The sequence below is a fragment of the Dermacentor albipictus genome, chromosome 1, assembly GCF_038994185.2.
Source record: "Dermacentor albipictus isolate Rhodes 1998 colony chromosome 1, USDA_Dalb.pri_finalv2, whole genome shotgun sequence".
Lineage (NCBI taxonomy): Eukaryota > Metazoa > Arthropoda > Arachnida > Ixodida > Ixodidae > Dermacentor > Dermacentor albipictus.
This window is the reverse complement of record NC_091821.1, coordinates 172292196-172318436: the sequence shown is the minus strand read 5'-3', so window position 1 is coordinate 172318436 and position 26241 is coordinate 172292196. Positions and strand designations below refer to the sequence as shown.

The 26241-nt window shown below is 45.8% G+C and overlaps 1 protein-coding gene across 5 annotated transcripts in view; it reads right to left on the bottom strand.

Annotated features, from left to right (window-relative positions):
- Positions 1–22937: 22937 nt before the first annotated feature.
- Positions 22938–26241, bottom strand: part of AP-1gamma (adaptor protein complex 1, gamma subunit) — a 233201-nt gene continuing 229897 nt past the window's right edge. For all 5 annotated transcript variants that reach the window (XM_065436802.1, XM_065436803.1, XM_065436806.1 and 2 more), the window contains exon 20: positions 22938–24577. The gene's annotated coding sequence lies outside the window, so the exon portion shown is untranslated. The remainder of the gene's footprint in view (positions 24578–26241) is intronic.

Below are 26241 nucleotides of genomic sequence, written 5' to 3'. Positions count from 1 at the left end.
TTGCCTAATGTCCTACCTATATCTTAAAAAGAATAAGATAAAAAAACACGATGAATTCCCATAACTTTCTGCAGCCCTATTGTGAACTTTGTTTTAGCACGCCTCCGTTGCTTGTCGTTTTCCCACTTTACTTCCACCAATCTTCAAATTGGCACCTGGCGCCGGGTGCCAGTTGGGGGTGGGGGGTGTCATATACGTCTGAAGACCCAACTCTTTCCGCCAGCTTGACTGGGCGTAAATGGTTAAGCAGCAGCTCGAGCTCATGTACCCGATGTACCAGAAGCGTAGTGCCGCAGTATTATCGGCTGCAGCTTTATCAACAACCTACGTAATAATTGCACAAATGTGCGGGCTAAAAAAATTTAATTTGCTAAGTGGTCACTAAACTACTCGCCGTGAGCTCATGATCGGAGCGGACGTCGCTAAACATACAGTTAGGCCATGTGGCTCTTGGGTCCCTCTTCCGTTTAGTCCGCGCTATCTTAAAGTATGATATCTTAAACAGCTTAAATAACAATCATAGAGGATACATCGCAATTCCGGAATTGAGTACCCAAAGTCATATAATAACTCTACAAAAACATTTTCTCTAAACAAAATCGTCTTGGGTGTTAGAGCCTGCAGTACTTTGGCACTGTGGTGGCCCAGTATGGCAGTACCGAAATAAATATGAAATACTGCACCAGTGACGCCGATATTTCGATCCTCTTCATTGCGAGTGCAGACCAACAGTAGCGCAAGCTTTCGCTAGCACGGGCTTCATTGCGGCCTTCTCTCTCTTTTGTTTTGTTTTTTGCATGTTAACGCCAGGAATCGACGCAAAGCGTTCTCTGTTCCGTTGCCAACCTTGTGGCGGTATCGCAGCTCGGATAATGGCGTTTGCCAATAGCAGCAAACAAAGACAGGCTTTATGGATCAGAATGAAGAGAACTCGTAATTGTCCTAGTGTTATCAACTGCGCAGCAGGAAAGCAGATGGAGTTTCCTAATAGGATCAGGAAATCATTGTCACTGACGCGCTATTTAATTTTCGTTTGGGTTCAGGGCTATCCACAGCCAAAATACTGCACGCCGTAGTACCTACGACGAATTCTGTAACGTTGTTGTTGGGGAACATATGACTGTCGGGCTTCAATTTTGGAAATATAATATCGTCTCTAAAATCGCTCATTAAAATTCCATTAGCATTGTTTTGTTAGCTGTGAGCCATACTTCCCACAATGCCACATCTGTATTGGCTGCAAAGGATTACACTCTGACAGCAGATGCGGAAATGCGCTTATGACACGTTATCAGTGCAGCACCCTGTGGTATTTAGTGCAGAAAATAAAACAGCGTGTATACCTGCTACATTCGCGATCTCTGGGAACGAAAGTGAAGGGGGGGAGAGGGGGGACACGTGCGGTATTCAAGGCGGCTGTGCTGGTGCTGAAACAATACTCCCCCTCCCCGAAAATTTTCGATATCCTCGCCTTCTTCACTACACCCGACGGGGGAGGGGGGGGGGGGTGACAGACGACCTATGGGCCCTGGGTGCCGAACGACCTAGCTACGCCACTGCGCGCACCGTATACATACTGCAAAGGTGCTTGCGTTGAGCGTATGTAAGGCGAGAAATGCTGTTCTAAACAGTCTGTTCTCCAACTTGCGCAGTACACAGATGTTTATATTCCCGTAAACGCAAAGGTCACGAGTATGGCAACCGTAACCGCAAGAGTCACGGTATGGTCGCAAGTTGTCACGACAGCGCTGCTGTAATTCACAGAGCCTGTCACTAAGGGATACGCGGCGAAGGTATGACCGAGGAATAAGGAATTGCCAAGATTGGTATTTGGTAAACGGTAATTACCAAGAACGGCGGGTGCTTATACTACCGCAAAGGACGGATGCTGGGCGGTGACTCCAATCATTTGCTTGCTACATCACACATCTACACTGACAGTAAACTGTTTTCAGAAATTCCCGCTTATATTCTCTCGACCCTTAACTGCGACTTCGCCTGCCACCTAGACTCTTTTTTTCTCTTTTTGTACCTCGCTCCTTTCCCAATGTGCAGAGACGTGCTTCCACCGACTTTCGGTTTTTTTTTTAATGAATTCATTCACTCATTCATTAACCCTAATTTGCTGCACAAGATAGCGTCTCTTCATCTTCAATATCATCCTCTCACCTGGAATCTGTAATAGCAAAACAATGCCGCTATGTTGCATATGGCTGGGCGTCTCATATAGTTTTCTAGGAATGTCCAGCAGCGCGCATGTAATTTTCGGTGGGTGACGAAACAGTATAGAGCACCTTCTCTGCCCCTTCCACATTCAGCACTCTGCTCCGTGAGCAATCGTTACCCGGTTCGAAGGCAGACCACTATAGGAGAAAAATACCTTGGGAACTTGGTCAAAGCATTATTCGATTCACAAGGCCACAAAAGACCAACTGTGCTTCTTGAAAGTGCCTGCAGTGTGTGTACTGCAGTGTTCACTCTCGCCACCTCTTCATTCTTTTTTCTTACCTATCTTTTTGTGTCTTAATACGTAGCATTAGGATTGTCAAGGTAGAAAAAAGTGTAAGCGTGTGAAGTTTGGCAAGCTGGTCACGTGGGAGAGGTAGAGAGACGGGACTGCTTAGAAAAGTGTGCGTGTGTGTATGTATGTATATATATATATATATATATATATATATATATATATATATATATATAATATATATATATATATATATATATATATATATATATATATGTGTGTGTGTGTGTGTGTGTGTGTGTGTGTGTGTGTGTGTGTGTGTGTGTGTGTGTGTGTGTGGTGGCCTGCTCTAACCCCCCACCGTCGGTGTGTTGAGTGAAGTACTGAACGCTGCAATTGAGTAAACGCGGCATAAATCATGGATCCGGGACTTCACAGAGGTGCGACGTAATGCTTACCGCATTTCTCTCGCATTTACCGCTAAATTACCATTAAATTATTTCCCTCCCCATGTGTATGGTAGCCCATCAGGCACGTCCATGGTTAAACTCCTTACCTTTCACACTTCCATTATCTGCCCTTTTCTTTAGTATGTTGCACGTTTTTGTGTCGGTGGCATGCCTCAACTCTCACAGGGTAAAGTACAAAATGAAAGAAACCAAGCTGCGCTAGTCGAGAGCAGATTTTTTCACATTACTGATGCGTCGATTTAACATATACATTTCCTATCCAAGTCTAAATGACAGCAATACAGGCGAGGTGAGTTACGGTAGCTCGTGGGTTTGGACGAACGACGCTACTCACCCAGAACTTTCGTCTGTCGCATGGTTGTGAACCGGAGTGAAAGGCAGGAGGGTAACACGCCTTCCCGAAATGAAAAATTCGGAATGACCCTTTGTTCGAAGGTTTGACATACGTCAAGGACACACCATATGAAACACCTTCAAGTCGGTATCAGCTTGCAAAGGGGGAACTCATATAAAACGTTAGATTATCCTAAGGATATTTTTATTGCAATTTCCTTCCTTGCCATCAGGCGAAAGCACACTAATAAGCAGTTAAATTTTCTTTATTCTTGACACCTGTGAGTGTCCCGGTTGCTGTCATTTACAACTTCTTAGATCAAAAAGTCAGTTGTGAATAATAAATTATTTCTATAAATGAGTAAACGCACACGCAACAAAAATCCTAGTTCATTTCCCAGTATTCACTCAATGAAGATGTAGCACGTCTATACTGTCAAGCTGTAGTGACGTGAAGAACAAGGCGAGTCGCGGATATAACTCATAATAAAAGCGAGCTTGCGCTGGAAAACAAAACACTCAAAGCACAACGATGGCTGCTCGCAAAATTGGGCTTCCTCTGAATCTCATCTACGAATCAAGGCATCGGTTCATCACGTTCGAATGGTCGTACATTGCAGCGCAATCGCGGGCACTGAAATGTCATCGAGAATGTATACGCCAGTATTCGCTTCACGTGCGCAATCTGATTAGAAAACTCTCTTTCGCTATTGAACCCGTGACGATATTCTCGATACTTGAAATACATACAGGCGCGTTTTGAGCTAAGCGATAACTTTCGAACAGTGGTGAGACGCTAAAGGAAGCTCACCCGTAAAAAAATAATAATGATAATGTATTGTTGCTTCAATATCAGCTGAAGTATAATGCGCGTGGTAAAAGGGGCCTCCAGGACTGCAGAGCGCCGCAGACGTATCAAAAGTTCCAGAGCTAAACAATTTCAGATTACTGATCGTTATTAAACTAGTATGTCGCGTGTCAATGTATAGCCCTGTAGTCTTAGTCTAGGGGCGAGTTCCATCACGGGCGCTGCGTCGGAGCTCGTATTTCACGTGACTTTACATACGTCAGCAATAACTGTCACAAAATTACGGTATTTACTTTTTTAGGTCTTAACATTAGACAGCTAAATATATGCCGCGAACACTCATCCTAATACATTAGTACCTTTCATTCTAACGTACATGTCCGCGCTGCTCCATCTGTTTCAAAGTACTGAAGAATACATCCAGTTCTTTCCACCACGCAACTGTTTTAACGCTAAAGCGTTAAGTGCCCCGTGTCGCAGAAAATCTCGTGTCAGTGTCGTTGTCAGTGAGCAAAAAATTTTCGCACATATTTAGGCATATGTATATGCCATGCCATGCTAGATGACATGCGGTATATGCGTGTTATGTTGCCACAACATTTCATCACTAAAGTTGCTCATACCTTGTCTTACAGTCTTGACAAAGTTATTCCACGGAGTTTTGAGACTGACAACCCACAAACAAACGCCATTGAAACAAAATACCGATAGCGCATACCTTTTATGTTAAATCTTCTAAAACTGAAATATTAAAAGTATTAAACCTGAAAATGATGCAATTTTCTTGGCGCGGCGGTGCACTACCTCCGTGATCGGCCCACGCAAGTGGCCGCGTTTCTACCAGAACGCTCACCTTCGAGCATAGCGTTCGCCGCCAGCGTTTCCCGGTAAACATTACAGTTACATAAGCTGCAGTTGCTGGGAAGCGTGACAAGCAGCCAGGGATCTTTGAATGCTATCGGGGGCGTTCCACTCTTAAAGGCAAAGCTTAAGCGTCTCCAGGCGTTTTATTCCTAATGACGCCAGGAAATCCAGCCTGATGCCAGCAGCGCTCAGAAATGTAATCGGGAGCGCACAATGTTCTTGCACACCTTGTGTGATGTACCGTAGCGCTGAGGTGCTTCTTCCATAACGTAGAAGAACCCATTGTAAAGTCAGAAGTACACGGCTAGGCACGTGCGTTTAAGCTCATGAACTTGATCTGCGCCAAGAAAACATGTCCATGCTTTTACATTTACCTACTGCACTGTCAATATGTCGGCTGGTTTTAACTGCACCAAATAAGAATACTAACCAATATAAGTCCTGGCGATATCATTTTATTCTTCGAGTTCATATTGGTAACCTCTAGATACGGAGTAAGTTGAGATGTTGTGCGCGTAATTCTCGAAGCTATGTTAATTATATTTTCAAGTATTCATCTTAAATGGCTAAAGAAATGAGTAGTTTGGAGCCCGTCCTCGAGATTACCTAGCCGAGCGAAGAGATTTTGATTAAACATGCTTCTGCAAGAGCTATGCGAACAAATATTTTCCAATTAAGCTGTCTCGGAAAGCGCAACTGACACAAAAAAAAATAACGCCTGTACAGTCAACCTGACCACACGTAGCCTTTTGTGATGTCGGAAGTCGGGTTCCGTGAGAGTTCCTGGTGGCCAGTCCGCTTTTGATTTTTATTAACGCCGTTTATTTGAAAACAAGCCAGTTCACAGTTTTAATATCAATATAGCAGCGAATGTGTGCCGCCGAAAGCTTGCTTTGTCGTAGAAGGGACGCATGGCGCAATGAAGGAGCAGGTTTTGCGCGTCGCTGGCTTGAAGACAATGAGCTGCCGCCGTGGGAAGATAACGAAGGTGAACAGCTCGTGGAGCCGTGCCGATGGTGACGGTGCCATCAATGGTGCCAATGATGCGCGATAGCGGACAGCCCATCTTATACTCCCCTGGCACGCGCAGGCCTCGGCGAGCCCCAAGACACGGACCAGTCCGGGATCTAGCTTTGATGTCCCCGTTGCCGCTTTGGTGTCCTAGAGCCGCCGCCAATAATGCGAAATAACGGCATGTTGTTTCAATTAGCAAAAAAAAAAAACACGATTGAATAAATATATTTACGTCCAGCCACCAACTTGCGACGCTAAGTTCAGCAGTACCGTGCCCCGCGACTTCTGCCGGCACGCCTAGGGACAAACGCATACAACACGAGCTATAGAACTCCTCCTAGTACCCGGTGTTACGGTTGGCGAGTACCATCCCGGGCAAAAAGGATACTCGAAAGACCCTGCGCAACCGAACCGGAGGATGGATTCCTGATTTTCTACGATTGTCTCGTGTGGATGCCGGTCTGGCAGGCGCCCGCCCCACAGTGATGACAAGCCCCTTTGCGTGTTCAACCAAGGGGAGAACCCTTTCCATGAACTGTCCAACTATAGGGGAGAACGCTTTCCGCGAACCAACATCGCCTATATCAGCCGCCTACGATCAACGAGCCGCGTGTCGCCGCCAGCGGAGGAAAGCACGTGCGAACGTCACCTGGGACAGGGATCAGCAGCCCATCCACAACCAGACTCAGTGCCTGTCACGTGACGTTGACGTGAGCAAGATCCCGCCTACAATTTTAGGGGGCCTATTTAAGGGGCCCTGCAATGTACTTTTTCACTTCATTCTATTCTTCTTATCCTTCACCAGCCATTGAATAAACAGTGCAAGTTTCGCACTAGAAATCGTCTGGTCCTTGCCTGGCCGCCATGGTCTACCGTATGCCTGCAGCCTACCGAGAACGACACGCTACCCAATAGTAACGTCGGTCGAGCTTCGAGAAACAGGCATCGCAACAACTGGTTGGCAGCGACGAGATACGCTACCCTGGAGACCCCCCAGCTTTGGACGACATCTAAGAGATCGTCTCCTCTTCATCCTGGTGACAACATTCGGAAATAAGGTCTCAGGATTCATGACTGCATATGGTGAGTGCACGGCTTTTCTTCACTAAGATATCACTTGGCTTTACGTATTTTTTGGGGAAGTACAGAGCAGTGATCTTTTTTTTTAACCGTTGACGGAAGTTTTGAGTACGTCCAGGTTGTTATAGAGTGAAGAGCTAGCAGCACTAAGGGCAGCCATAAACTTGAAGGCACTAAAGAAGCCGGAATTGTTTAGCTTGGCCAGAGAGTTGGGCCTCCAAATTGCCGAATCAAAGAGAAAGCCGGAGATCATTCAGGCGATTGAAGCGATCGGTGCACACGACGAATGCCTAGAGAGCGTTGCGGAGAAGGAGGAAGAGCGTAAGCGCATAGAAGAAAAAGAAGAGCGCGAGCGGGCAGTATGTATGGCTGAAGAGAGCGACCGTGTTGCAAGCGACGCCCTCAAAATGAGGCGCCTAGAGACTGAATTTCTGAAGGCTCAAAATACCCGACTTAGCGCAGAGGCACGAGAAAGCGAGCGCAGAATGACAGACTTGATGGCACCCTACGCAGTAGGAGGGGTCATACGTCTTTTTGTGGTACAGTTCGAGCGCGTGTGTGAAAAGGCAAAATTCACTAGAAACACGTGGCTGCAACGCTTGCTTACGTTACTGCCACGTGAGGTAGCTGATATCATTACCCGCATGGGGAAGAAGCAGAGGACACCGACAAAGTCAAAGCGAGTCTGCTTAAAAAGTATAGCTTATCAGCAGAATTATTCAGGCGAAAATTCAGGGAGGTCGAGAAGACCAAAAGTGAGTCATACACAGATTTCGCATACACCTTGGAAGTAAGCCTGAAAGAATGACTCAGGGAAGAGGGTGCACTCGGCGACGCCGAAAAGACAATGCAGTGCGTTGCTTTAGAACAGTTCTACCACCGGCTGCCAGAAAACATCCCAAGTATTGGGTTCACAATAGGCCAGGTGTGGACACTATCACGAGAGTGGCCGATCTCGCTGAGGAGTACGTAACTCGTCGTGCGTTCGAAGGCAACGAAGCTCCTAAGAAGGAGATGAGTAAATAAAAACCCAACAAGCCAAAGCGATGGTCAAAGTCGAGTCAATATAAACCAAAGGAAAGGTCAGATTCGGTGAAAATAAGTGAAGAGAACAGCAAGGGAAAGGAGGAGCCACCTGGACAGATGGCAGAAAGGCAAAATAAAAAAAGCTTTCGAGGCAAAGAAACCAGTAGTTTGCTACAACTGCCAGCAAACGGGGCATATCTCTGTGAGGTGCAGAAATAGCAAACTAGTATTGATGTCACTAACTAGTAACGCGGAAAATCTGAAATTGCTAGAATCGTAAATTCGAGACGTAGACGGCAAACCGTGTCAGGTGCTTCGCGACTCGGCAGCCACAATGGACGTGGTGCACCCGTCGTACGTATATGAAGACCAGTTGACGGGAGAATGTGCTTGGATAAGGCAAGCCGTAGAGGCCTCCAGTGTTTGTCTCCCTATGGCAAATATTCGCATAGAAGGCCCTTTTGGAGTACTGGACACTGAAGCCACCATCTCTGCACATCTCCTGCCGCAGTATCCGTATTGTTTTCTGACACATCCGGGGATTCTGCGACGCAGGGGAAATCGGGGTTAGTGAGGGAATAGAGCAAGCCCTAACTCGTATACGAATGTATACGAATGTCCAGTGGTGGAGGAAACAGGTTTGACGGAGGATTTGTCAACCAGCACCAAACAGGACAGCCCTATATTGCGGAAAGAACACTAGCTGTGAAGAGGTCAGGAAAGCACTGGAGCCTGAAACAAATTCTCGCGAGCCAGAATGCAGAAGAAAGTTATTGAACGTAAGCCCTGCCACATTGATTGCTGAACAGGAAAAATATTCCACCCTGCGTAACCTAAGGCCAGATGCGAAAGAAGGTGTAGCCAAACAGAACGTAAAGTTCCCCAATAGGGCAGGCATCTTCTATAGAAAGTACATTAGTCGAAAGGGAGTGCAATTCGACCAACTCGTGGTGCCGCATGACCATCGTGAGCAGCCCCTGCACCTGGTTCACTGGGTCTTTTGGACAGGGCATCTGGGCATTCGAAAAACAAAGGACCGCTTACTGCAGGAATTTTACTGGCCCGGCTGCTTTCAGGAAGTGGAAGCATTCGTGAGAAGCTGCGACACATGTCAACGCATAGGCATGCCCGGAGATAAAGCTAAAGCACCAATGAAACCTTTTCCCATTATCAGAGCCGCTTCGCCGGCTCATAATAGACCCAGTGGGACCACTTCCTGGAACGCAGTCTGGCTATCGGCATATTCTCACTGCACTATGCCCCGCAACGAAATTCCCGGAGGCAGTGCCCCTCAAAGAACTAAGCTCGGTGGAGATCGTCAAGGCGCTTTTGTCTATCTTCGCGCGAGTGTGGCTTCCCGCAGAAATCCAGTCAGATCAAGGATCCGTCTTTACGAGCGCACTGACCTCGACAATTCTGGAAACGTGCGGTATTAAAATCATTCATAGCTCAGTGCACCACCCGCAGTCCAACGTGGTAGAGAAAGTCCACTCAGTCATGAAACGGCTTTTGCGATCCCTTTGTTATGAGCAGAAAGCCGATTGGGAGGTTTGCTTGCCTGCAGCAATGTTCGTGCTTCGAACTGCACCGCACAAGTCAACAAGGTTTTCACCTTCAGAGCTCGTTTACGGTCGCTGCCTTCGGTCTTCTCTTCGCATTGTTCGAGGAGCCTGGGAAGGTCGGGCGGACGACCCTTCGGTTGTGGCATACGTGCTAGAGCTGTTAGACCGACTGCACACTTCTCAAGAATTAGCAGGGCAGGAAATGCGTAAGGCCCAAGCAATGCTAAGCATTACTATGACAGGACGGCTCGAACACGACGCTTTGACGTTGGGGAAAAGGTAATGATCCTGAAACCCTCATTGAAAAACAAACTACAGGTTCAATGGGAAGGACCGGTTGACATAATTCAGAAATTATGTGAAAAACTACGTAATCAGGGCACCGGAAAAACAAAGGACATCACAAGTGTACCACAGCAATCTACTTAAACCCTACTGGCAGAGGGAGGCCGTTGTGAACATGTTCCTTACCCAACCTGAGGAGATGCCTGTCGACTTTCCGGAGTTACCATCAATAACGGGGGCAAAAGACATTCAAGAGACCATTGACAAGCTAGTAGAGCAGGCGGAGTTGAATCCCAATCAAAGGGTCGAACTGAGGGAACTCGTGTTTGAAATTAAAGACAAATTTTCAGACACACCTGGCAGAACCACTGCGATCGTTCACGATATCGAGTTAACCTCATCGGACCCAGTTCGTTCAAAAGTTTATCGCGTTTCACCTCGTCAACATCAAGTCATGGCCGATTAAGTAAACAAGATGTTAGAGCTAGGTGTAATCGAGCCAGGAGAGAGAGATTATACCTCGCCTTCTATCTCGGTTGAGGTCCCAGGAAAGGAGTCGCGACCGTGTATCAACTACCGCAGGCTCAACTTAATCACAAAGGACCAGACCTACCCAATACCGCATATTGAGGAAATGCTCTAGAGTTAGCAGTGCCAATTTCGTATCCACGCTCGATTTAGTCATAGGGTACTAGCAGGTTCCGTTGACCAAGAGGGCAAGCAGGCTTGCAGCGTTTATTTCCCCGATGGGAACCTTTCGGCCGAAAGTCCTGAGCTTTGGATTGACGAATGCTCCCTATTGTTTCTCTAGCCTTATGGACCAGGTGCTATAAGGAATTGAGGACTTTGCACTTCCGTATCTCGATGACATAGCAATCTTTTCTTTATCATGGGCGGGCCATATGCAATACATGCGAACCGTGTTGTGCCGTGTATGAGAGGCCAACTTAACTGTCAAGGCTCCCAAATGCCAATTAAGGCGCACGGAGGTAGCTTATCTAGGTCACGTAATAGGGCAAAGCCATCGTCGGCCTTCAGTGGTTAAACTGGCAGCAATAGACAACTTCCTGCAACTACGCACCAAGCGGGACATCAGCTCATTCCTTGGTTTGGCAGGTTATTACCAAATATATATCTGGCGTTATTCCGAGATTGCAAGTTCTTTAACAGATGCTCTAAGAAAAACAGAACCGCAAACGGTAAAGTGGAATGACGCAAAAGAAAAGGCATTTAGTATGCTGAACAAAGCACTAACGAGTCAGCCAGTGTTGAACATGCCCGACTACTTGAAGCCATTCATTCTTCAGTGTGATGCCAGCGACAGGGGTATGGGAATGGTGCTTTGTCAAGAGAGATGACGAAAACGAACACCCCGTACTGTATGCCAGTAGAAAGCTTTCAATTTATGAGAAGCATAGAGCGCATCAGAAAAGGAATGCGCCTGCGTAGTATGGGCAGTGCAGAAGCTAGCAAGGTTCACCATAGAAACTGACCACTGTCCCCTTATATGGCTGCAGTCCATGTCTACGAAAAACGGCCGTCTTTTGCGCTGGAGCTTGGCTCTTCAACAGTACACCTTCGATATTCGCTACAAGAAGGGTAAACTTAACGGCAATGCCGACGGTCCGAGTCGCTGCCCCTAGATTAGCGAAAGCCTCATGCTCCCTCTGGTTGCCGTGGCATTTTTACGTGCGTATTGTTTTTCATACTTTTGATTATCTCGAAGTTGTAGTTGATTGTTAGCTTCTAGTAACCGCGTCTTAACGCTTTCAAGAAATGCCTGTTTTACTGCTCGGGGGGGGGGGGGGGGGCGAGGACGCGCTAAAGGGATGGGAAAGCAGTAGCGGAGTTTTTTTTTTTTTGTAAAGCCTGCTTTATCTTGGGGGAGGGGGCCTTGTGCTCGCTTGCCTTGTGGGTACAGCACTGCAGAATTCTGGGGTGATTGCCTGCCCAAGCAGGAGACGAAAAGTTATGAAACCGGCTTGCAAGTCCAGCTTTACCGGACTGGACCAGGGAGAAAAGGCACAAGAGCGCCATGAGGACTGATGAACGACTCCCAGGAATCTACCAGCTACGAACCAAGGGTTCGTCACCCCTGAGGGAAATTCTGCTGCTGAAACGCCAATCCCTCGCCCAGTGGCTGCTGGCCCCTACGCGTCGGTATCTTCCTGCCCCCGCCGGAGATGCTGTTACGGTTGGCGTGTACCACCCCGGGCAAAAAGGATGCTCAAAAAACCCTGCTCAACTGAAACGGAGGATGGATTCCTAATTTTCTATGGTTGTCTCGTGTGGATGACGGTCTGGCAGGCACCCCGCAGTGATGACAGACCCCCTTGTGTGTGCGACCAAGGGGAGAAACCTTTCCACGAACTGTCCAACTCTAGGCGAGAACGCTTTCCGCGAACAAACGTCGCCTAGAAAAAAGGTCAGCTGCCTACGATCCCCGACCCACATGTTGCCGCCAGCGGAGGGAAGCACGTGCGAACGTCACCAATGACAGGGTTCGGCAGCCAATCCACAAGCAGACTCGGTGCCTGTCACGTGACGTGAGCAAGATCCCGCCTACGATTTTAGGGGGCCTATTTAAGGGGCCTCGCAATGTACTTTTTCACTTCATTCATTCTCTTCTTATCCTTCACCAACCATTGAATAAACAGTGCAAGTATCGCACTAGAAATCGTCTCGCCCTTGCCTGATCGAAAGGTCAACCGCATGCCTGCAGCCCGCCGACAACGTCGCCACGCTACCCAATAGTAACACCGGTCGAGCTTCGAGAAACAGGCGTCGCAACACTAGGCAGAGTCGTACATTCAAGGAGCAAAAGTCCCCACATTTCCTCTCTCGCACCTGCTCTTTCTCGTGCATGTGCGCAAACGTCCATCGTCTCTGCAAGTGCCACGTCCCGCTTTACCTACTAGCAATTGTAAATACGCGTCCGGGATCTTTGAACGCTATCGCGTTCCACTCTTAATGGCGAAGCTTAAGCGTCCTCCACCTTTTTCATCACACAATCCTCCGGCTCCGGTATGGGCGAACGCAGGGAAGGAATTTCACTAGCAGCGGGCTAAACGGACGCTCGCCTCTTGAAATCATGGGTTCGTGGTAACTCAAATATTTCTCTCTGCTGTTAATGAGTTTGAAAAATTCTTGCGGGAGAACACTCCTTCAAAGACAAAGCCTGTCTTCGAAGACAAAACGTACTCCAGCTACTCCATCAGCCGCCACATGGGTGGCTAATCACCTTTGAGAATGACCTTCGCATGCGGCTACGCCACCGGTTCTGGTCGTCCCAGCGTGAGCACAACTGTATTGTAATCGTTACAATCCCCCCCCAAAAAAAAATAAATTATGGGGTTTTACGTGCCAAAACCACTTTCTGATTATGAGGCACGCCACAATGGAGGACTCCGAAATTTCGACCACCTGGGGTTCTTTAACGTGCACCTAAATCTAAATACCATGGGCGTTTTTGCATTTCACCCCCATCAAATGCGGCCGCCGCGGCTGAGATTCGATCCAGCGACCTCGTGCTCAGCAGCCCAACACCATTGGTCTCGAGCTCCACCACTGGAAAAGCTGGCGCCACCGTCGGCGTGACGTGCTATTAGGGATCACATGGACATAGCGGCCGCGTCGGCTGCTTCGAGAGTGCCGAAGCGAGCTGAAAACGAGATTTTAAATTCCCTCGTACGCTGCGGTCCTCATTTAGTGGCAAGATTTTCCCGCTTCGAGTGTCTCCTTTACAACGCTTGAAAGCACTACAATAGGTAGTGGCTGCCTTTGAAGGCGCGCAACATGGTATGTTACTGCTCGGTGCCGTAAGGCCGGACGCACGTAACGGAGGTCGGTGTCAGCCTTGTTCACACGTAGCCGCAGGACAAGAAGCTGCGTGAAGCTTGGCTCGCGAAACATAAAACCGGCAAACAGTCATCGGCTACAACTCGGGTATGCAACAAGCACAGACGCGAGGGAGATTTCTGCTACGGCGGCGGGTCTGCGATGTTCGGAAAACGCGCACCGAGACGCTCGCCCGATTCCGCTGCCCGACTAATGTCATAACGGTTTGGTCTATGAACTTGTCGATGCTATAGATACTGGCAAGTTCACTGGAGTGGAAAGGGAGCGGTAAGAAGCACAATAAAGAAGAGCATGGCATATGGTCATGTTTGTGTTATGAATTAATGCACTGGATTACAAAAAAAGAAGAGCGGGAAATCGCAGGCTCAGAACACCGATAAATATACAGTGCGACGCAACTCGAGAATTAATATTGAAAGGTCAAAGGATTTAGAAGAAAAAAAAAAAGATTGAATCGTCGCGACGGCACATCACAGTCCCCGTATGCGTCCAAGTCTCTACAATGAAATTATTTTGAACAGCTCTGATAGCGCCCACGCAACAATGGTTGCTTGTAAACTGTCAAATGCTCATATTCTGCGGCCTAAAGCTCATGGCACGGTGCGAAAACGTGCTCACAGCGAAAGCAAAACATTGAGCGCGGACATGCATGCAGACGCGCAGTCGGTCGCTGCGAACCCGTGCGATCGCTGCATCGAGGCTTCATTCTGTTATGCCCCATTTGGTTATACAGACATCCCACTCCAACAACAAATTTCACATAGTTTACTCTGATGATGATTGGAGTTCATTGGCGCAAGGGCATCTAAGGCCAAAGAGCGTCAGGACATGTGTTTTTGTTTAGTAAAATTGTGGGTTTGGTGCTACGACTTAAAATAGAGGCTGTATAGAGGCTTACACGTAAGACAAATCTATAAATACTAGTGAATGAATTCTAAAATAATTATGAAGAGAAATATAGTCTTAAATGCATTGGTTATAGGCACACATTGTAAATTGTTGTGGATTGACAGAGTCCCTTGCTGTACAATTCTTGCTCACGCAAGAAGTACAAGAGAGCTCAGACATACTTTTGTGCATCAGATTGTACCTCACCTGTGAGAAACAATCTGATGGTTAGCATGGAATGAGATGATATCTAGAAAGTTAGCTTGAGCAAGATAATTAAGCACTCTTTTAAAATTAAAAAGTGCATCCTCTGATAAGAACATCGAGGGGTGGGGTGGTATATGGTGTGTGTAGAGTTCCTTAAAATGAGCTACTCGCTCTCGGTGAAGTTCGGAACATTGAATGAGGACATGTAGGATGGTTAAGTTCTCACTGCAGCGTGTGCACGTCGGTGGGTCAGTTGCAGTCAAGAGGTGTTTGTGTGTGCCATAAGTGTGTCCTATTTTGAGTCGTGCCAGGGTGACTTCGGTGTGTCTATCAAGCTTCAGTGGGAAAGGTTTGGTTAATTGCGGTTTAAGCAGGTGCAGCTTATTTCCAACTTGCTTGTCCCACTCAGCTTGTCAATGGTTATGAACCGCCTTTCGTACCGCAGGTTTCATATCTACACCAGGTGCCCAGCTTACATCAATTGTATCCCGATGAGCCGCTTGTCCAGCATTTTTGTCTGCCATTTCATTGCCTGCGAACCTAGTGTCCTGGCACCCAGCATACAACAAGAGCAAGGTTTTGTTTATATGCTACGTGAATGTGTTTAAGGAGCATGTTTAATACAGGGTTTCGGCTTATTTTGCCACAGGACAGGGCTGTGACAACGCTTAAGGAATCTGTGCATATTATGGACTTTTGTATCTTGTGCTGCACTATGTATTCAGCAGTGATCAGGATACCCATACGCTTCGGCTGTGAAAATGCCGCTATGGTTATGTAAGGTTTTAGTGTTGGAGAAGCTTGGGCCATGGGCTGCACGATACCGAAGTTGCTGACTTCGAAGCATCAGTGAAAAATGCCATCGATCTATATTTGTCTTCAAGGGCCAAGAAATGTTGCTGGATGAGGGCACTTGGACAACTCTTTTTGTTCAGTTCTGTAAAGGACAAGTCACAGGTCCAGGACAGTCACAGGACAAGTCACATTGCTCCCAAGGTGGGATGGTTTCAGCATTGTCGCTTCCCTGTAGATTTGTGAAAAGTACTCAGAGTTTTTCCGCAACAGATTTTACTGCCAACGGGAATGGTGGGGCATGTGAAGGCCTGTTTAAGTATAACTGATTTGTGGACTGATCACTTACGAGTGCTTTGCATGGATGTTGTTTTAGTGACATGGTTCTTATTGCTTAGGTGACTCCCAGATATGTACATTGATAATCCAGCGGCCACTGATCCGATTCTGCATATAGATTTTGGACGGGGCTCGTACAAAAGGCACCAAGTGCTAGGCGGATACCTAAGTGATAGACAGGATCGAGTAGCTTAAGTGTTGTCTTTGAAGCCGACTGGTAAACAATACATCCATAGTCTATGCGTGACAACACAAGGCTTTTAAAAAGAGATAGGAGGCAATACCTATCTATTCACCACGACTGATGAGATAAAATCTTTAAAAAGTTCATGGTTTTCAGACATTTCAGTTTCAACTGTTTTATATGCTGCATGAAGGTTAGCTTACTATTAAGATTACACCCAGAAATTTGTGTTCTTTTCTATTTATCAGGTTTCTCCCATGCATCGTAATACAAGGGTCAGGACATACCCCTCTACGTCTGGAAAACAGCACACAGGTAGTCTTCTCTGCACTGAATCTAAACCCGTTTTCGTCTGCCCATTTCGCGAGCCGATTAACACTTAAAGGGCCCCTGAAACGGTTCGGACAAATTTTGTAGGCGCGTAGGGTACAGCTTAAGTAGAACATTCGCACCACAATTTAAGTGAAGCGTTACGTATTAATGGAGCTGCAAGCGATTAGAAGTTACCCTCCTCCCTAGCTATGCTTTTCCTCCTCAACTCGCTCGCCGAGCGAGCAGCGCTAAGCTCCGCCTTCACTGGTTCAGCGTCACGGTGCGACGTCACATCGCTCATTTCCGGTTGTTTAGGAGCACGCCCCCTCCCGCGCGAGACCTCTCCGCTAGCCGCTTGGCCGTCGACCGAGAGCTATCGAAGCAGCGTGCGTTGCGAGCATTCTGTCGTAGCGCCGAACGTGTCCGGTACTCCGCTAAAAACAGGCAAGCTGGTCATTTCGGCAAATGACTGGAGGACTTAACTCAAGCTGATGAAGGAACTTTAGCGTAGACGTACGTAAGCAGCCTGATCGGTCTGCACGGTCCAGACACTTGCTGGCGCAGCGCTTAACCAGTCAAACAAAGCGCTAATATTGCTCTAACCAAGTGTAAAGCATTTTAAACATTTATAAATCAACGTGTTGATGATTACACTCCTGCGAAAAATACACACCAGCAGCAAAGAATACACTTCGTTGCTGCTACTGTGTATGGTTGAGCTCTGTGCCACCAGGTGGCTGCACCATGCAGACCGTTCACATTTGCCCTTCTGCTCATCTCGTGGCTCATCCCGGCACAGTCAAGCGGCCAGACCCTGTCCCCTTGCGCTTGCGTTTGCCCTAATACTGGACTCGCGGTTTGCAGGTCGCTAGGTTTGCAGTCCACAAGGCAACAAAGTCCAATCATAGTGCTCGCGAAAAGACTGAGACCGACTCTGACCGCGGAGCTCTCGTCAGAATGGAGTACGTTGTAACACAAGCAGACGACACTTGCTGTGTGCCGGAAGTGCTGAAGTGTACTAAAAAACTATTCTTGTGTATTCTCTTTAAGTTATTTTCTTTTTACAAAAACAAAGTAACTAACATTCCAACTATTACGAGCATCATTTGTTCACCATAAAGTTGGAAAAATTATCGACCACGCGCCCTGCACAGCCAATCAGATAGCTGGCCCATGTGACGTAATATGGGTTATTTGCATCATATGGGTAGGGGCGGCTTAAAATTCCGCCGAGCAGTGCGCTGCGATCGGCAGCGATGGGTATTTTTAAAACCTTATAATAAATTACACGCTTTACGCAGAGCACTTAGATGCATCAATTAATGATCAGAAGAACCTACTCTAACGACTCAGTACGTTTGTAGAAAATCGCCAAAATCGTTTCAGGGTCCCTTTAACTGTATCTGGCGTTCACATATGGACAGATTGCAAGATTTAAAGCTGATTTGGATGTCAGCCATATAGACAGAATAAGACACCATTGATGGTATAACAGAGCAGAGAGAGTTTATTTTGATTATAAAAAGTGTGCAACTTAGCACACCTCCCTGTGTTACACCGGTTTCTTGAATAAAAGTGCGCGATAGTACATTGCCAATTCTTACGCGGAACTTCCTTTCAGTTAGGTAATTTTGTAAAACATTCAGCATACTACCACAAATTCCATGGGACGACAGGTCTTGCAGAATACCATATCGCCAGGCAGTATCATATGCCTTCTCAAGATCACAGAATACAGATAGATAGTATTGGCTATGTACAAATGCATCACGTATATATGACTCAAGCAGAACAAGATTATCGGTTGTCGACCTCGCTCTTTGGAAGCCAGATTGGTGAAGGTCGAATATGCCGTTATATTCGAAAAAGAACACAAGGCGACGTTTAATAATTTTTTCAAATACCTTAAGTAGACAGCTGGTCAGTGCAATTGGTTTATAGCTATCAACTAAGGAAGGGTCTTTGCCGTGTTTGAGTATTGGCAGGACTATTGCCTCCTTCCAAGATGAAGGTACATGACCAGTTGTGAAGATCTTATTGTAAAGACCTAAGACGCAGTTTAGGGTCTCACAAGGCAGATTCCAGCATTTGGCTCTCAGCGTTTGGCTACCTTTCACGCAAGAAGCCGGTTCGGGAGACTCCATGGTGGCGACCGCGCGCAGTGGCATTCACTATACGTATTTGGTAAAGAGATAGCGTCTGTAAATGATTCTGTGCTTTCAGTTTGCCCAAGATTATTATTTAGACAGCAAAAAACTCTCGTTTCGAAAGTACTTAAAGAAATGTCCGGGAGAGCTTGTGTGTGGTGTTTTCAGTGAGCGCTGACAGCAAAACCTATGAGGAGCGCGCCGCGTGATCCCTCATACTACACCAGCGAGGCACTTCCGATAGATGGCGACTCTGTAATTCCTCGCCGCCAATAGCCACTAAGGAAGCACGGAGGGTCGTTACAACTCTGACCGGGTCATATGCTACAGCACCGATGTCTTCAACCAAAATCGCCTTCGACTGGCTGTGCTATTTTCCCCGGACTACATCAACCAGTCCACCACTGCCAGTGATCACAGACGACGTTAGCAAAAGTAGAACGAAAGTTTGCAACTGTCCCAGTTTTGTTATGACCTACTGCACGCCACCACCGGACACCGATGTACCAACGGACACTGTCGGGGCACCTCTGCCAAGAATGCAGTCAAGGACAACTTGCTCATGTTCAAGAAGTCAAAGAAAAGCAAGCAACCTCCTCTAGCGCCTCCTCCAGTGGCAGTCACTCACGCACCATCAGATTCATGGGCGTCCGTTACTGCCTGGTGGGATGCCAGCAGCAACCACCGCACCCAGCACGACGGGCTCTTTTAGACTTGGAAAGCGAAAACGAATGTGGGGGTACTATTCAGGAAAAATGGCGCAATTTGACAATGACCAGAATGGTATCCCGGGTACGCATTGTGCCGATTTAAACTGCCTCCAGGTGGAGAGCTTCGTCCAAAACAAAGGCTAAACTAAGGAGTGAAGTTTAGAAGACCACATGGTGCCGCTGTCATCATCGACCACATCATTCATTTTCTCGCAGGCGGCAATGTATTGAGAAGAGGAAGGGCACACGAGGTTCCAATAAGGCAGTCTCATCGAGCTTGCTTGCTTGATCCTTCACTTGTGGTGCTTACCCACTACGCAGGATTGGCCAAGAGACCGGCGGTTAAAGGTTAAAGGGAAGGGGGAGAGAGAAAAACTTAAAAAAGTCAGGATGAGGTAGAACATTTACGATAATTAGGAAATTGATTTACCTGGAAGATCCGGAAATAAACTAACAAACAGCAAATTTTGTGGTATTTTGGTATTAGAATAATTTCAAACACACAATCGTCAATTTAATTTGCTATCCAATTATTGATTTCACAAATTAACATAGTAGCCTTCTTGTGTCACAGAGACAGTCGCAAATGGCCATGCAGATGTTCCTGTGGTTAGAGCCAAATGAAGCTCCAAACGAGAGCTTATGTTGAACCTTAAAGAAATGCTCAATTTTCGGAATGACTATTCCATTTTTTTTTCTGCGAGTTCTAAATTGACGACATGCTAGTAGAAAGTGGTTAATGTTTTCAAATTCCTGGCAGGTAGGACACAGAGGGGACGGTGCCAGACTGGACCTGTACAGGTAAAAAATGCAATGGTGGGATGCAGCAGCGCAACTTTGTTATGGAGATTTCTAATTTAGATGCGGGCCACCATTTATTGTCACATGAAAAGAGCAAAGATTCCTATGTTTGGATATTCAATTTTGTACAATTTTGGAATAGAGTAAATTTTCTAAACCTAGCTGCAGTGACATAAGCCGAAGTTGGCATAATGGGCATAACTGGTCTAGCAAGAGATATCTGCACAAGTGCCAGCCATTTTCTTTTAATAATATACCACGATGGCTTCCATACCAATCGCAACAGACTTAAGTTTGGAGGGGGTTAATGATTTAAATATGTTGGCTACAGTAGTCTCTGAGAGTGAAGTGAGTGATGTGCATATTGACAGTGAATCAGTCACTACAACCGCTGTTGAATAATTTGATGGAAGTTTTCAAAGAGCTAAGGCAATATCTGATGGTTCAGCCAGAAATGTCGGTGTAAAATGTGGAAGGCATAATGCATATGACCAGGATAGTGACTCAGAGAAAATACCCACATCCTCTTTCTCCTCACTCACTGACGCATCAGCTGGTATCACATTCCCAACTATGTTAAATGATCTTGTAACATGTCATTTAAATACGTAGTGGGCAGGACGTTACCAATGGATGGAAATATATCAAACTCAATCTTTATACTAGGCAAGAGCTTGTCTGACCAAATGATACATACATTGATACATACTACTCACATACATTCATGTTTAATGGATCTAGCTCAGCTTGAACAAACAAAACCTGAGGTCTATGTAAGAGCAATCGTAAACGACGGACGCGCAGTCACTTCGTTCTTTACAGTGGGGCCACGTGAGCCACGTGTTCCGAGACTCCTGCCACCCCTCTGCCATGCAATGGAACACACTTGGCCATAAAGTGAATATTAAACCCAGCTGCGGTCTGCCGCTTTCAAAATATCTGGTTCAAGTTACATGAAACACCCGACAGCTTTAATCATGCATTTATCACCAGGCCATAATGAGGTCATGCGTGAACTGCCACTAGCAGTTACTTTTGTCTACCCTTCCGGTAAAAACCACTGCGTGACTGGCTGTACAATAATGCATCCAGAAAGCAAAATAGCACCTTTCAGCCTTAACCCAGCACATTGTCTACCAACAGCACTAACATTTTGCCTACCCTTCCTGTAAAAACCACTGTGTGACTGGCTAAATAATGGATTCCGATATAAAAAATATCACCTTTCGGCACTGAGCCAACCCGCTGAGTACTACATTGAAAGGAGGTCTGAAGGCAGGCAGTGGAAGCATGTCAAGACGACAGTGCCGACACAGCAGAAAAGCATCTATAGCCACCCATCATCTAGTTATCACCCTCTCGATGTTTTTTGCCAGCTAACCTTGTACATATTGAAACCTTAGATGACCAGAAAAGGTTGCTTGGGTAACCATAGCTCTGAATGAAGTAATATCTACACAACAAAAAAAAGACAATATGGTAATTTTTTCAATAGTAATGAGTTACTCTTTTTTTCTAAGCAGGAGGAGATGCCGGATAAATTCGTGGGAAGCAATAAAAAAAATGTGGGAAAACGCAGGAGCAAGATTAACCAGATTGCGCAGATGTAGATGTAATACTACCTTTGCAGTACTACCTTTGAAGGTTTTTGACAGTGATGTAGAGACTGCATCCACATGGTGAATGATGGCCATGTGTATGAGCACCCCAAGTGGCAGCGCAATCTGTATTGAGCTGTGTACGTACTTGATAAGCATGCCCAAGCACATTCTGACGCTGCAGAAGTATTCATGCTTTATGCCAGTGCATCAAACTCATTTAAATATAGCATTCGCATTCTTCATGGCATGATATTTAAAACGTCCCACCCTTCCATTTCACTTGCTTGCTGCCGTTCAGGAATCAGCATCAAAGGTAAACAGCTGCACTGCACTCAGTAGGATTTTTCTAACTTCCAAGTTTTGTAAATAATAAATAACCGCCTTACTACTAAAAACTCTGTATTCACGATGCATACCTGCTACCCAAAAATTTTGCTTATCTCAAAAAATTTTCCAGGCTTGTAGTTTTATTGCGATAACACTAAACATAATTTGATAATTTGCTGCTGCCCTGAGCTTATTTCAGAACTGAGCTGTATGGACAGATATGCTAACATGCTTAGATACCAACAAGCAACACAGTTAACCTGGCTAAATGAAAGCCATGGTTAGTGCCTTGTCCAGCATTATCGTACTATAGAAGGCATCTTTTATTAGAGTAGGAAACAGCTCTAGAGTCAATTAGCAGTACGATCTTCGCAAAAGGCACTACGTACTTGAGTTCTTTCACATCTCATGCAACATTCTATTGCTACAGTATACAAGCAGTGCCTCTAGAGAAGTACACATACCCAACCTCTGTAATGACACAACTTTTGTGCACACTTGAATTAGCACCAAAAGCTGCCCAAGGCTTATGAGCATACAATACCTGTAATAGAATTCCGTGGCCAGAAAGCTATTAAACAAAGCCAAGGTGATTACTCAGTGCGCTGAACCAATTTTTGAACTTGTATTGCATTTACACCCCACTACCCCTTGTCTGCTATATACTAGGCCACTTTACTAGACTATGGAATTTTGAATTTTCCAATGCTTATTGGAAACATTGTGGCTAATCATACACAGTAATGAGAATGAAGAGTCATAACCACAACAAACAATCAAGAAAGGATGTTTTCTAATTTCTTTTACACTTGTGGCTTGTTGAGTAAGGGAATGAAAGAAAAGCACACAACCATACCACACCAGCATGTAAAAATGTTCATTATTTTATTATTTTTTTAAGTTAAACAAGCACTCCTAAACAACAACTATTCCATAAACCCTCACACAGTCCAACTAAAAAAAAACAAGCCACGTTCGCTCAATTATCGCAAGCAGAGAAAGTGTCACATCAGTGAAACTCAACATGTATATATGCGACCAATTTCCTTTTTACAAAAATTGTGTAATGCCTAGACTCCTACAGAGCAATTGCAAACACTGAAATATCTTGCACACAATTATTTGCTCTAAACAGAGGAACCAAACTGCACATTTCCAGAAAACCCCAGATACCATTGCACGGCTCTGAAATATTGAATAACGGCACTTATCTTTTTCCAGTATGGAACACTTGGTTACAGTGGGCTCGTTCGCAACACCTTCTGATACATCACTCTTCAGGTTCCTCTCAACCTTCTTTCTCTTACATCTTAGCACTCACCAATATATATATATATTGTAAGTGTGTATAAATTCTCTCTGGACAGATTATAGCGCTGCACTACACTCGAAAAAAAAAAAAAGAAGAAGATGCATGAAAACACAGGCTATTTACATTATCATCCCTAAAATAAAAGTTTGCAAAGACTGTGTTCGCCACTGCTGTTCCCTGCCATAAACATTCACTCGGCTAATATGTGAAGCATCCCCGACTCCGACAGCCTTTGGCAAAAGGTGATGCAGGCAACAAACTTATGTGTAGGTAGCTCCACATAATTCCCTCTTTCTAAAACATCCTGCAATGGTGAGTGCTCACGGGTACACATTCTTTATACATCCGTAAGCACTGGTGTCCTACGTCTCACAGTTCCAGTAAGCAAAAGACAAAGACAAAAAAAATAATAATCTGGTAAGGACACAAGGGACTTAAAACAGCTCAGTCATTCCTGTCCCCCATATGTCCTGTGGATGGAATGGCTATGCACACCCAGAGCACCTTGGCCTGTTCTACCTGCTGGCCTCTTATAGAGAGAGAGAGAGAGAGAAAAAAAAAACTGCCAGCATGGCATCTCAAAATCTAAATGCTTGAGCAAAGTGCACAAAAGAAGAAAAACATGAAGAGCAAAACACAAGGGTGAAAGTGATAAGGGAAAAAAAATGTCGGTCATATTTCATGTTTCACACAGCATTTGTAGCATGCCTAAACATGTTCTGTAACAACAAAAAAGGGGCATATCATTAGAGTGATCCAACATGTGGAGTCACCGTTGCACAGTGCAACACACTTTTAACGAAGTCAGGTTGCCCAGTGCAGCACCTCCTTTTGGGGAGAGGTGAAGGAAACAATGACTAAGATGTTGGTCGCACCTACAAAAGCTGCAAGGTTACTTGGATGCTCTGGAAAAGGAAGGGAATGAGGAGCGTTGGATGTGAGATAGGGGAATGGAAGAATGGCACTTGGCTCCTCTGCTGACTTGTATAGCAGTTCTCATAGCTTTTTTCCTTTTCAATTCCCTTCCTCTCCACCAAGTCCTTTTACATGCAGACGTCCACCATCTCTCAAAGCCGTCTATCCTTTTCAGTTTTTCACTTTTAAGCATGAGGCTCAGTGATAGAACTCAGCAGCCACCTTGCTCACCAGCGCCATGACCTGAAAGTTCTCAGGAGTGAAGTGGTGCGACAAAGAACCTGTAAAAGATAAGAATAAGTCAACCATTCTGTTATTCAAATTCTACCCACCCAAGTTGATACCACTAAGGCTAAGAATATCTGCCGTTAACATCCATACAAACTACAAATGAAACCTGTCAGGTATCTTTGTAATTTGAAATCCTTTCTAAGCATGCACACTTTAACTATGGCCACATTAGCTGGAAACGCGTGCAGCCTGCCATCGGCAGCACAATGTGTATCACGAAAACAGGCGGGATTCTTTTTCATGCCACTTGGTGAATGGGCCTTGGAATTTTTTTTTCTTCTCCTTTAAAAATTAGTCATTTTTCACTCTGCATGCTGTTTACCAATGGGGACAAAGAAAAGTCAATGTATTAGTCACATGGGAAAGCAAAGCAAAGAATAACGGCCCTCTTGAAATGCACCAGAAATAATTGCTGACACCAGCCACAATGATCCAAGCAAGATGCCCACACTAATTCTGCAGCTATTACATGTGGCTGCCATCACAGTTTCACCCACGTTATTATAAACAACTCTGGTGCTGTGGTTGTTCAGCTAACATGGGAATGATTAGTAGTACATACATAGATTTGTATACCTTTGTGCTCATGGCTTCAGACATCCTTGTAGTGGCTATTTATTATGCTTTATCTTTCTAAATTTCCAAGAAACCATACTTCTTACACACATGAAGGCAGTTTCTGCACACATGAATAATTATTACAAATTGCCGCATTTATACCGCAATATTTCATTAATAATTATAATTTGGAATGTCACAGAGGCATCTCAAACAGAGGGACTCAAATCCGTGTACTACTGATCATTTCCATGTTGGCTCAACTGCAATACTTGCAGCTCCCATAGACACGTGCACCAGAATTTTCCCTAGTAATGTTTGTAGGAAACTCTATGACTGCCATAGCCATGCGAGACATGAGCCAGTGTGACAATGACATTATTGGCACATTCCAACATGAGTGGCCCTAATGTCCATTAGTCCTATCTACTATACTGAATAGAGAAATGAGATTTTTATACACTTTTATTACGGGCCACAATTAGTGAATAAGGCTACACCAGCTTCATAACTCAGTGCAATTCATACCATTCGTTCTTAGCACAAGTCTTTCCTAGCATTCTGGTACGTCCACACTAGCGACAAAAATGCACGCGACACAACGCGCGCGGCATGCGGTGCTGTCGCGCGCGGCAAGATTCACGAAAAGCGGCAGCAACGCGCGGCAAACGCGCGAATGGGTGCGAGACCCATTTTTCGCGGCAGACGCAAAACGACCACCAATCAGAAGCGAGCCGCTTTATGAGCCACGCTGTTGTGGCGCCACCTGTCGCATAAGCAAAGAATCATAATCTATGGGCTCTGAGACTTAACAGTGACACGCGTGCCGTAAAATCTCAGAGGCCATTTCCAGTCAAGGGGGCTGTTTTAGTTAAGCCTTACCACACCGCCACTGAGGCGTCGACGAAGAATTCGCCTCGCAATGGAGGCGTTTTTGGAAACCGTTCGTGGATATGCGTGCCTCTATGATAAATCGAGCGTTGGACAAGGAGCTGTGCGCCAACCGCTGGCACATTATGGACAGCAGTTTGGCATGACAGGTGAGTAATTGGTGAAGGCAGGGAAGCAGAGCGTGCGCCTGGCCCTCAGTGTCCCT